Raw genomic sequence first — 13,478 nt, forward strand, 5'->3', positions numbered from 1 at the left:
TTAAAGTCCTGTTTGTGGCACATTAGTATATGTGAGGGGCAAACTCCTCAAGATGGGTGGTGACCATGGTGGCCATTTAGAAGTCGGCCATCTTGGGTACAACTTTTGTTTTTTCAATAGGAAGAGGGCCATGTGACACATCAAACTTATTGGTAATGTCACAAGAAAAACAATGGTGTGCTTGGTTTCAATGTAACGTTATTCTTTCATGAGTTATTTACAAGTATCTCTTTGTTCACAGCCATTGACATGTCGAAGAGGTTAACACGTGAGGAGCAGATCGAAATTGTGTTGATATCTGGTGAACGCAGTAACCGGGTCATTGCAGCAGATTTCAATGCAAGACACCCTACGAGACCACCCATCTTCCATGCTACAGTTAGCAAACTGCTTGCTAAGTTTCGTGAAACTGGTTCAGTGTTGAATTTGCCAAAATGTGGACGCAAGAAAACTGTCACTAATGAAGAAACATCAGTGGCTGTCCTAGCCTCATTCAGCAAGAGCCCACAGCGTAGCACTCGCCGCATGTCACTGGAGAATGGCATTAGTCGAACATCCCTTCGGCGGATATTAACTACTCACAAATAGCACCTTTGTCTATGGTGTGAAGATACGAGATGTGCAGCACCTGAAACTACGGATACTGGATGCCTGTGCTGGCATTTCTCCTGCGGTGTTGCTATCAGTGTGTGAAGAGTGGGAGAAGAGGGTTGCATTGACAATCCAACACAATGGGCAGCACACTGAACACATTTTATAAGTGGTCAGAAACTTGTAAATAACTCATGAAAGAATAACGTTACGTTGAAACCAAGCACACCATTGTTTTTCTTGTGACATTACCAATAAGATTGATGTGTCACATGGCCCTCTTCCTATTAAGAAAACAAAAGTTGTACCCAAGATGGCCGACTTCTAAATGGCCACCATGGTCACCACCCATCTTGAGGAGTTTGCCCCCTCACATATACTAATGTGCCACAAACAGGACTTTAATATCACCAACCATTCCCATGTTATTACGGTGTATCCATATAAATGGCCCACCCTGTAGATTAAAAATAAAAAAAACGGATGCCTTAATTATGACTAAAATTAAAATCAAATCAATTTAGTCAAAAGACTAAATCAGAGTTTGCTGTCAAAAGTAACAATGATTCAATTTCAGCAATGCTACCGCTTTGCTCTCCCAACCATGTGTGATTGTCTGGGCACTACTCGACAACAAACAAACAGAAACCAGAAAAAAAAAAAACCCAGTATCAAAAAATCTCATCTCAAAAGATTCTGCATACCAGTCAGTTTAAAACTAAATATTTAACTCAACCAGGAAGTTGTCTGTGCACCAAACCAGACAGTCTTGCAAACAATCCTCATACTTTAAGTCCAAGTGATTTGAACATTCTTCCAGCCTGTTAGAAACCTAATTTGATGGCTCTCTGGATGCTTTTCTCAACTCTAAAATATGACCCAGTGGTCATTTTTTGAAACTTTGAACCCAAACTACAGATAACACTGTCCAGCAGGTGAGTAGATGAACTCTGGTTTCATAGCAACCTTTGTGTTTTCCCCATCATCTGTCAAAAACCCGATACTTGAGAACAGGGGATGGGTGAACTCTCATTGATCCTAGGTGTAGGAGCACAGACCACAGCTTTAACAAGATTTCTTGAAAGTCTGTCAACCACTTAAAAACCTGTGGTGCTTGTAAGCTTCACCCTTTATTCTCACACAATTTTCAGCAAAACAGACACAATGCAGGGTTTAGAAAGCCATAAGGAAGAGAGGGTGTTCATTCTGCTATAAGTGATAGCAAATATCTAGGATAATATTATGCAGTTTTAACAAGCAGCAACAGCAACAGCCTCACTGCCAAGCAGGTCACACAAATCAACAACAACACTTTGGTGAATAAATTACTGAGTCACACATCCTGTGAGAGGCAGCTTCAAGGTCTGCACATCCTAGTGGCGTTCACACAGCAATTAATGATGCGATTCTCTCAGTTTACAGGCAAAGCAGTTCTTCCTGTGGCTAGTGGAAGATGCGATGGTTTTAATAATGTCATACTCATTTGGCCTGTAAGCAATAAAATCCACAACACAAGCTTGTCAACATTGCCCACCAGTCTGCTGCACAGTTATACCAACCAAACTAAACACAGGGCAGCCAGCTGTGTTTCCACTCACTGCACACACATCCTCAGGCCCAGCAGCACAAAAGGAGTCTTTGTTTTGCATTTTTAATCCACAGACAGGAATCTTTGAGACACAAGCCGCAGTGGTTGGCAGGGGCCCCTTGACTACTGCTGCCCTCCTCTCCCAGAAGAGCAGGACCTGAGCCAGGGGCCTAATCCTGATGCCAAGTGGGTCACTGGAGTTCAGGAGGACGACTGGCAGCATGGGGAAAGCAATCAAAATTAAACGTGGACTTGCAGCCCTATATGACCAACATTTGACCACAAGAAGACAACCCCTTAAATAAGAACCAACATTGCATTCCCACCGTACAAGCAGTAGCCCTCTGAGCAAACTGAATAAGTAGAAAACCTGCACAAGTAATGATATTACTTGACTGCTCTGTCTGAGATTATGCGCTTGTCCTTTTCCAGATGACTTAGCAACATTATTTTCCACAGATTAATATATCAGGGCACACCCAAACAACTTTGCTCTGGCCAAAATCTCTCTTTATTGACTGCAGTTAATCTCAGATAAAGAGTGCACTCTTCCGTTGTCTGCCACTACACAAGCTTAAATTAAACAACATTCATCATGCAGAACTCACAAACAAGTGACATGGGATCTAAAAGTCTAACAAGGCCTATGTAGATATGCAATGTAGCAAACATCCTTACACATCAGTAGAGCTATTGTTTAATCATTAGAAATAAAGTAAAGCGGATGCAGTGGGCATGTCTATCTACAATGTTCTTTGGCATTAACTACGCTGGACTACATTTATTGATTGATTGACTGAACTTAGATCTTTTGATTCCATTTCAGAGATAGCCAAAGATAGCCATATCTGCTTTTAGCTCAGCCTTTGAATGGAACAGGACATTTCTGCAATGCATGTACAAAAATCCAGTGTTAGTTTTAAACCATATTATCTTTTGACTACAGGTAGAAAATAATCACTCTGAAGATGTTACACGTTTACCATTTTTCATTAAACAGTGTTAGCATAAAAATGTAATGTTTGAACAACAAGAAATGGTCATTTTGATTAAAACTAAACAACCCCTCAGCTTCTAAACTATAAAACATCTACTGTCCACTTTTGTTTGAGCAAAACTTCCATAATAAAGGCAAATGCTTGTATGCCATTAACGCCATTACTTGAAATGGGAATTGCACCGATTATACATATTTTTAACAAGCTATGTGCAGTTGTATTTGAAGTCTCCCCATATAATTGCAGCATCAGTTGTGACTTAAAGTCTGAAAATAAAAGAATTTCGCTACACACAAACTAAAGAGGAAATTGCAATAATAGTTAATAATCCCATGACCATGGCTTGTGATAGCACATATAGTGTTAGATATACAATTTCTATGAATTTCAGCCCTAATAATAACACTTGTTATAAAGACCCCCAAATCCAAAGCCTTTCCCCACTGAATAAATAATTATAAAACATTATTTTTTACTTGCCGTTACTGGACAAAGTCAAATAATGTCAATGATGTGTGCAAATAAAACATTTTTCCCTCATGTACTGCACCACATTAAGTCTTTTCCAATGTGTATAATGCATATTCTTATGAAACAATTACAGCAAGCACTAAAAAGAACAGTGAGTTAGAAAAGAAAGAGGCTACTAGCCCATTTGTACTTGAAGTTATATCAGTCACCGTTTGCATAACCAGAGTCATAAGGTGATATGGTGAATACAAAATCCAAAAAAATAAAAATATATTAGTCAATTCTATAATAGTCTAGTCTGATGATCCACAGACACTGAGCTCTGAATCAAGTTGTTAATAAAACCATGATGTTGTCAAAAACTATGGACACGTCTTGTAGAAGAATAACTTGCACCTTATTTTGGGCCAAAACAATTGTTTTGTTGTTTTTTAATATAAAAATCTCATTTGAGTGATGATTCTGTACATGTAGTTTTTAAGTCACAGTGACCTTTAAAATTATACTCAGGCTCTCTCCTACTGATTCACACAAGAGCTTCAAATAACTGCCTGGAGGCGTTTCCAAGATGCCTACAGATTAGAAAGACTTCTAGATTTTTCTAGAAGGACTCTGAGATAACACCAAACTGCTGAAAAACATCGTGCATAATGTTATGACATAAAAGAAGAATGCTGGCAATAAAAAAAAATAAATATCATTGGTTCTTCTCCACTGATTTTGATATTTTTATTTAAACAACCCATCTTGGGTCTGATTTACCCCACAGTATGGCATCTAATCAGCTATGTCTGTAGGGCCACGGACATAGCTGTATTTAACAAAAGCTAATTATTATGGGTTAAGGCCACCTTAAACCCATACTTTAAGCCTAATCTAATTAATATTTAACAGATTAACACAAGGAATCCAGACAAAAATATGAAAAAAAAAGAGAGTTTCAGTTTAGTTTTAACCCTGGAGAACCCATGGGGTCAAAAATGACCCCATGGTTTCCCTAGAAAACCAATGGGGTCGGCTCTGACCCCATGGGTTCTCCAGGGTTAACTATTAAGCAGGAAAAGATAAATACATACAATAGATTATACATTTACATTTATCCAGACTAGGCCTCTTGTAATACACCTTTAGAGAGCTTAACGAGACACAACGTGTACATAACAACAGTAGTGATAGAGCTTTTGTCTGAAGTTAATTAAGGTTATAGCAAGATGTAGTCAAAGAACTGAACTACTTTGCATCTTCGCATGACAAATTCATTTGAAATTCTCTGCCAGCACCATTCTTATTTTCATATTCATCATTTTCATGACAGACTGCAAATCAAAAATAGAGCACTACTGAAACATGGACGAATAATAGCTCTGTAATAGCTTCTGATGAATTAGACTTTAAACAGCCTAATTAACCCAGGCGAATATGCACAAGCTCTAAACAGTCCACTGCTGCAACCCAGAGCTAAATTCAGTGGTTAATTTCCAAAAAGGTCTTACCTTTTGTCTTTGAGCGGTGCTTAATTCGCCAACTCCTCCACCTCAATATAGTTAAAACTTGTAGTTAAAACTTGTCCGAATTCACCTGTTGAACAGAAAGAAAAAAGCTAAAATTACAAATTGGTGGCTTTGACAAAAGAGTCTCATCACTGATTCAGAGCTAAAACATCTGGGTCATCACGAGCCTCCCACAACACTGCAGAAATAAGATGACACACACTTCATTCACCAGCTTTGAAAGGGTCTCTTTACAGATAACGCAAATAAAAAAATATGTTAACCTGAATGTTAGTTTGTGCCATCGTAAGAAAGAGTGATGCTGAAGGAGTGTGCGAGTGTGCGTGTGTTCAGCACCACACTCGTAAATTGCATTCCACTGAAACAGCCTTACTTAGAGTATCTAGTGATATCTTGATGGCAGCAGACTCTGGAGAGTACACAGTTCTGGTTCTGTTGGAAATCAGCTCTGCTTTTGATACTCTAGATCACAGTATCATGATAAACAGACTCAAGAACTTGTTTGGGATTACTGGTGTTGTTTTAAAATGGTTTATGTCATATTTGTCTGAGAGATTTTTACTGTTTGCATGAATCATGTGACGTCAGAATCAACAATTTTGCCGTGTGGGGTACCTCAGGGATCTGTCCTGGGTCCAATTCTCTTTCTACTTTATATATTCCCCCTAGGCCAAATTATTAAGTGCTATAAAAATATCTCCTATCATCTCTATGCTGGTGACATTCAACTATACTGTTCCTTCAGGATTTCTGAGTTTTATAAATTGTTTTATTTAAGCAATTGCCTGACAGAAATCAACCAATGGTTAAATGACAATTTAACCATGGTTCCAACTAAACTCTGATAAAACAGAAACTCTAATTATTGCTCCAGACCACATGGTCTCAGAAATTAGGCAGCATATGAGCTTCCTAGATCCTTATGCTTTTATTTCCTCCCGTTTAGACTATTGTAATGGTCTTTTTACTTGTTTTAACAAATCAGCCTTAAATCATCTTCAGACTGCAGAATGCTGCAGCACATCTCTTAACAGGCACCAAGAGAAGATCTCATATTACTCCAGTTTTAGACTCCCTTCACTGGTTGCCTGTAAGTTTTAGGTTCCATTTTAAAATTTTAGTTCTAACCTTTAGGGCCCTACATGGTCAAGCTCCCCAATATTTATCTGACCTGCTGAAACCACATTCATCTTCTCGTTCTTTAAGGTCATTAGATCAGAGACTGCTGGTGGTACAGCGCACTCATTTTAAAACTCGTGGTGATCGGGCCTTTCAGACAGTGGCACCACGGCTGTGGAATTCTCTTCCACTGTCTCTATGCTGCACGGACTCCATTGATTCTTTTAAAAAACAGCTGAAGACATTTTTATTTAGAAAAGCATTTTATTAATTTCCTCTTCTTATGTTGTTTTTATTGTTTTACATTGCTGTTTTATTTACTGTTACATTGTTTTATATTTCCATTTCTTGTGTTGTAAAGCACTTTGTGATTTTTACCTGTGAAAAGCACTATATAAATAAATTTTACTTACTTACTTTACTTACTTACAATAATTATTGTCACATATTATGCCTGAATGTCTATTTTCTTGTCCACAGAAAAGTATCCACTAACTATTTTTATTTTTCAGTTGCCAATTCATTAGTTAAAAAAAAAAAAAAAAAAAAATAGCGTAAACAAAATTGTCACATTTGCCTGAAATTAAATCAATATCTTGGTAAAAAACTATTACAAATATTAAACGCATTAATTAAACAGAAAGAAACTGAGCAAAACAGTATATTCTAGAAAATGTGAAGCTGCAGCCAAAAGTTGTTTAATATCTCGCTTGGCGCCCAACTTAGTGCTGGTAATTACAAATTTTAATTTACTTTACACGTGGAAGACTCCACAGGTAATAATATTGTTTCAGCAATAATGAATGGATGTTCTAGTTACCGTCTATATTTAACAGACTTCTTATCATTAAATAGAATCATGATGCTTTTACAGCCTACAGAGTGTAAACAGTCATAACCTCAAACAAACAGTAGCATACAAATATGTGTAAGTACAGACTTGGAAGCATCAATGTAAAAACTTGGGTTCAGCTTAGGCAACATTGGCACAAGAGGCAACTGATCAACTTCCACATTTTCCAACACAAAAAAAACTTTGTACAAATCATCTATTTGGTTTTTGTCACATTTCTCTGTGCTTTTGTCTTTTACTAAAAAATAACGAGTCATTTTCAGAAATACAAAATCATTAGTGAAGTTGCTGGTATACTAACATCACTTTTAAGGGAAAACCCAGTAGACTTGACCTATTTTTTTCTTCATCATAGTAGCATCATTCTAAGACAGTTTTCAATTGCACCTAATCTCCATGTAGGTCAGCTTCTTCATTTTTACAAGAACTACTTGCTGTCAAAAAAAGTTACCTTTGCTCTGTATTGTATATTTAAAGATTTTACTGCATTTAAATTTAATTTATGATGTTTAACTTACAATAATATCATAATAAAACCAACAGATTACTAGCAGCAAAAAGAAGCTGAAACATCAGCAAAACTGCACTGTGTAAGTATTTGTACTTCTCACTAATTATCCATTCTGGTAAAGCACAAACAATGAGTATAATAAAAATATAAGTATATAGTTCAGTCCTTATATCCGTCACAGATATGCAGTTGTTATCTCAGCAACACATTTTTACAAGTTCAAAAGTTCAACATCAAACAAGCCTCCCCCTGCACCTCGTCAGCTCCCATTACTCCGATATCACTGCGCATACTGAGCCAAAGAGATAAATTGTTTACCAAGAAATGGAACTAGTGTTTAGGTCACACAAAGAAACAACTGCTGACAAAGTCTGTGAATGAAGAAGAAAAATCCTCTCAGCTCTCAGTGAAAGGTCAGTGTGACACAAACAATCCTGTGTGGCGAAAGGATTTCTCTGCAACTAATGCTGCTGTCAGAGATCATTGTCCTCTAAAGGCTTGGGGACAGCAAAGAGAAATCTTCACGAGCTTGTTAATATTTCACTTGCCACTGCTCTGTGTGAAAAACAAATTATGAGCCAACATATAATTCATTATTTTGGGTAATTAATATGTTGGTTTCAATAAAACTCCAAAAGCAAAATATACTGTTTAACAGTGCACCATCTTGATGTCTGAAAATTATTTTGAGAATAATATTTACATCATATTTATTATAATGCATTATTATTTACTACAAAAACCAGTGATAAATTTATTTAGATCTTCTAATGTGGTCTTCTTATTAAAGGTGGACTGTTATTATTCCACTGACCTCCAGTCTTTTTTAAAACTACCATCAAAAACAAAAAGCGTAGCCTGCTTTAGAACAGCGTGACATATCGCTTCATTACAGTCAACATAAACAATCTAGTAGCTGATTTCTGTTAGTGAGCTTTTGAATAACTGGCTTCATCAAGTGTAAACATCAAATGTTAGCAGTTAAAATGTTTGTTTGTTTTTAAACAAATACCACTTTATTTCACCCCGAGATAAATCATCATCTTATGTTAGTGGAAGGGGTTTCTGTGTACCTGTGATCCCAGGGGCTATACTGTCAAGGGCTTTAGCCCTGATTGGGTCTCCTAAGGCAAACTGGTCCTGGGTGGGGAGACAAATGAAGAGCGATTCCGAGTACCCTGTGAAAAGAAATTACTGTGGTTACTGGGGCCCAACCTTGGAGCCAAGGGAGGTAGCTCAAGAGAGAGCATCTAGTGGCCAGGCCTTAGGGGCCAAAACATTCTCGGCAGGAACCTACTGTGGTTTAGGGACAAGTTGTTGCCCCAAGTGGAGAAATTCAAATATCCTGGAGTCTTATTCAAAGTGAGGGAAGTGGGAGATTAAAAGACTGACTGTGGCATTGCACCAGTTTGTCATGGTGAAGCGAGAGCTAAGCGTAAAACTGAAGCTATCGATTTAGTGGTCTATCTACGTCCCTATAAGCTTTGGGTAGTCATCAAAGGAATGAGACTGTGGATACAAGTGGAAGAAATTAGTCTTCTTTGAAAGGTGGCTTGGAGATAGGGTAAGGAGTTCTTACAAGAGTGTAGAGCTGCTATTCCTTCACAGAGAAAGAAACCAGTTTAGGTGGTTTGGGCATCTGACTTTGCTGCCTGGGTGAGGTGTTCCGGGCATGTCGTACTGCAAGGAGGGCCAAGGGTAGACCCGGGACAAGTTGGAGAGATTACATCTCTCGGCTGGCCTGAGAACACTTTGTGTTTCCCCAGATTAGCTGAAGGAGTTGGCTGGGAAGAGGGAAACCTCTGCAGATAAACTGCAGAAAAATGGCTCAATGGATAGATAGCTTAATGGATGGATATTGTATTTCAGCAGAAACAAAATCTTACACAACTTCAACAGGCAATGCAATCCAAATGACACAACAAAAATTATTAAAACAGCAGTAAGGTTCCCTACTAGTGAAATCAGCATAATAAATGGCTGTAATGATAAGTCGATCTATCTCATTACAAAAGAATTGAAACCTCTGAGTCACTGTGAAACTGCATTTCACATCAAAAGAGGAAATACCTGTCAAAAATTTTCAGGTTTTTAGGTCAAGTTAAATGCTGACTTATCAACTCCTGTTTTCAGTAACAACTTCAGATGTAAAACCCATCAACAGCCAAAACTCTCATACAATAATTATTTGTAGTAATTGAAAAAAAATAAAGCAACAAGCAAGAGATTCATCTGAAAAAGGCTTTAGAAGTCATCCTCTGGCAGAGATTGAAAACAAAGCAATTAGTTTGTCTGACAAAATGCAACAAAGACACTTAAGAACTTAAGAAACATAATATTACTAAGACAGGGTTGCATGAAAGGCTTCTGAATGGAAATCTGGTGCTTGAATTCTATAGATGGATGTTGTAGCACAGATTTTGACAGGAAAATGACCCTGAGGACACGATGCTATAGTAGTCATCCTTGACACAGTGTGCAGTTCACATTCAAAACAAATGCACCAAGTCCATGGCATCAATGATTACTCAAGCAAAACACAAACTCTGTAATGTGAACTGACTAATGCAACTTCCAAAATTCAGCACAGCACTCCAATCTGCTGACTAACAGTATCAACTATAGATATAAAGCCCGAGTAGTGCCATTACCTTTTATCTGTCCTCTGAATAGCTGAAAGCTGCCAGAGAACATTGCACTGAATCAACACAGGCTCCTCTCTATCAGAAAAACTTGATATGACAGGCGTTCAGTAATTACATTATTAGGCGTAGCACGTAATAATATAATCTGTATGTGTTCCTCTACCTCCGTCATAGCTCACGGTGTTGCCAGTCCCTCCTCCTCCTCCATTTAAAGAAAATCTGCCATGCTCTACTGCTGCTTTTTATGCCGAATAGCCACAGCATCTAACGCACAAAACACTTATTCCCTGTAAATGTAAATGTGCAGTTGAGGTTTTAGAATAAAGTAGAAAAAACGTGATGCTTAAATTAAGACGCCAAGTAGAAACAGATAACACAAGTAAAAAATAATCTACCAAAGCAGAGAGAAAGTGGAGAAAGAGAAAATTTCTGCTTCCTCCTTTTACCTGCAGCACAATGTAGTGCCAGCAACTAAAAAGGTGTCAAAGTATTTTTCCATGCTCTGCTAACAGCTTCAACAGCTATTTATGGGTAAAAATGGAGCACAGAGACTGTACCGTCTGTAAACACAGCTGCCAAAGATTTATCAGTTAATACAGCTTGACCAATACTGGACTCTTTTTTTTTTTTTTTTTACTTAAAAATTCTAAAAACAACAAGTCATTTAGACACATTTAAAGTAATCAAAGGCACACACTAAGATGCCTTTGATCCATCTTTTTTCCGACCATTATTAGAACATTTTCCGTTGTAAGAGAAACAAAGGAAGAGGGAAACTGCTCCCAAATTACTTCAGGTTAGTACGTCTCTACAGTCACGGTTACTCATCGGTCAATGAATATCATGCCAAATAGATATATCTGTTACTTGTATATATCTATAGAAAGATGATAAAAAGGAAGATACCAACTTGATAGTTTAATTAGTTTAATGATTAACAATGAAATCCAACCCTCACTGTGCGTTTTTACTGCCCATTACCACAGGCAAAAAAATAAAGGGTAAGCATGGAAAAAAAAAAAAAAAAACCACACAACCTTAAGAGTGGTTCTAGTTGTTCTTAATCACAACAGACAGCATTGTAATTAAAGTTATTTTTCAGCTTCCAGGCTTAAGTGAAAGTCTATGCCATTTGCCAACAATTAAAAGCTATGACAGTGACAAATAATAAATACTGATTTGCAGTTGTGTTTCTCGAAATGAACAGAGTGCACAAAGTGAAGCGTATAAACCATTTCAATACCTTTTGTATAAAGACGCCAGGTTGGCATGTTAGTCACCAGTTTATGTACTGTATCAAAACAGATCTAAATCTGAACTAACTAAACAGAATCAAATAACTTTGATTAGTGAAAGTCTTCTGTGTATCCAATTAGTGTCAAAAGGAGAAATACTCTTTATTCTGGGACAACAAAAAAGGAAGAAAAACAAAAAGTCTGAGATAGTACCTTAGCTTTGAAGTGACCATTTCAGAAATACAGCGTGGTTACTGGTGTCTTGCTCAGAATAAATTACTGTAAAAATCAATTTCTAATTACAGAAAAACAAATCTTGCTTTATTTTTATATCATAGGGCTGCCACAGCTCTCCACTGTGTTCAGTTTGCAGGCAGCAGTGTCAGCAACGCAGCAAGTAAAGCTTTGCTGACACCCGTATGAGACTACACAGTTTCTCATTAGCATCTACAAGCTATGATCCAGCTGTGATCCAGCTGTGTCCAGACACTTCTGGACAAGACTGACAGAAGATGAGACGCGATCGATTTTAGAACAGGTGAATAAGGAGCACCCGGGGCGGATATAGGGCTCGAAATCTGAGAGAAATGACAAGAGTCACAAAGATTAACACCGAGGGGGGAATAAAAGACATACATCTGAATTTAAAAAAAAAAAAAAAAGACGCGTAAATATAGAAATATGTGCCGATGAGGTATTCACGGTGGTAGCGTTTGTGAAAATCAGCTGAGCTTGAACCTTGACGCGACAAACACAGGTACAGCTCATGTATCCGTCCGTCTCCTCCTGCCTGTGATGCCGGCCGGCACACCGGGTACTGATTGCCTGGAGGCTAACGCCACCTAGCTTGCTTCGCTAACGCCAATTACAGCAACAAACCAACAGCTATATACTTTAACACACTTCCCGAGACGTGTGACACACACTGGGAATATATGTACACCCGATTTAAAAAGAAGAAGAAGAAGAAGAAGATAAAACAACATACCTGTCTGTATCGTACGTCGCTGACTCGCGACTTTATAATAGAAGGTAGCGAGCGTTTGACTCGTCGGCAACAATGTACTGTATGTGTGTCAACCCACTTTCAGCTGAAGCTAGCTAGCTAACGTGCAGCATTAGATAAGAATGTGGGTCACCGGGCCTTTGGCCAGTCTCTGTCACCAAAGAAGCCGAAGCAAAACTGTTCCGTTTACACATTTACGTCTGTCGACAGTATACACAGAAGCTGCGGATAAAAGCGACACAATTACGGAGCGGAACCAAACGGTTGCGATTTGACACTTACCCCGAGTAGTCTCCTCTTTCATCGGGATATCCCTGCAGCCAGTGGCGCTGCAGACGGTTGACTGCGCAGCGCTCAGGCAGACTCACTGGAGCTGGAACCGGAGCCAAGAGAGCCTACCTCCCTACAGATCCACTCTTTACACACACATTACACCTGGTTGGAGAGGCCTGATCCAAATCCAGATTTACCTACATTACATTACCCGTAAAAAGTTACTAGAGAAGTCCCAAAAATGAAAGTAACTATATCCTCCAGCTCAGCTGATTAAATTTTTTTCATGCTTTAAATATTTTTTGATTAACGTCTCTGTATTTTGATTACTGTGGATTCAAAATGCCTTTGAGGACAAGTCAAATGTTTTCCGTTGATTTATTTTCCAGTCGCCATTCTCCTAGCTTTAAACTTAAATAACTTATAAATAATGAGTTGACAATGCTATTTTAATGCGTCTTTAACTTTGATAAGTCTGCCTGATTATGGCATATTTAATAAACTGACCATAAAATAGGTAAAATACTGGATTTGTTAAACCCTTAAAAAGAAAAAAAATGTTTTAGTGGAATTTTTTGACATCTAATAAGTAAGTAATTAAATAAACATGAAAATAAACTAAGCCTACCATAAACTGGAAGGGAGTGAGCTTATATGCAGGAATGTGATTAAAGAAA

The 13,478-nt window shown here is 38.0% G+C and overlaps 1 protein-coding gene across 3 annotated transcripts in view; it reads right to left on the reverse strand.

Annotated features, from left to right (window-relative positions):
• Positions 1 to 12,886, reverse strand: part of clocka (clock circadian regulator a) — a 32,304-nt gene extending 19,418 nt beyond the window's left edge. For all 3 annotated transcript variants that reach the window (XM_063466000.1, XM_065469691.1, XM_065469690.1), the window contains exons 1-2: positions 12,811 to 12,886; positions 5,142 to 5,226 (exon numbers count right to left, since the gene is read on the reverse strand). The gene's annotated coding sequence lies outside the window, so the exon portion shown is untranslated. The remainder of the gene's footprint in view (positions 1 to 5,141; positions 5,227 to 12,810) is intronic.
• Positions 12,887 to 13,478: the final 592 nt, after the last annotated feature.

This window comes from Pelmatolapia mariae, linkage group LG23 (genome assembly GCF_036321145.2).
Source record: "Pelmatolapia mariae isolate MD_Pm_ZW linkage group LG23, Pm_UMD_F_2, whole genome shotgun sequence".
NCBI lineage: Eukaryota > Metazoa > Chordata > Actinopteri > Cichliformes > Cichlidae > Pelmatolapia > Pelmatolapia mariae.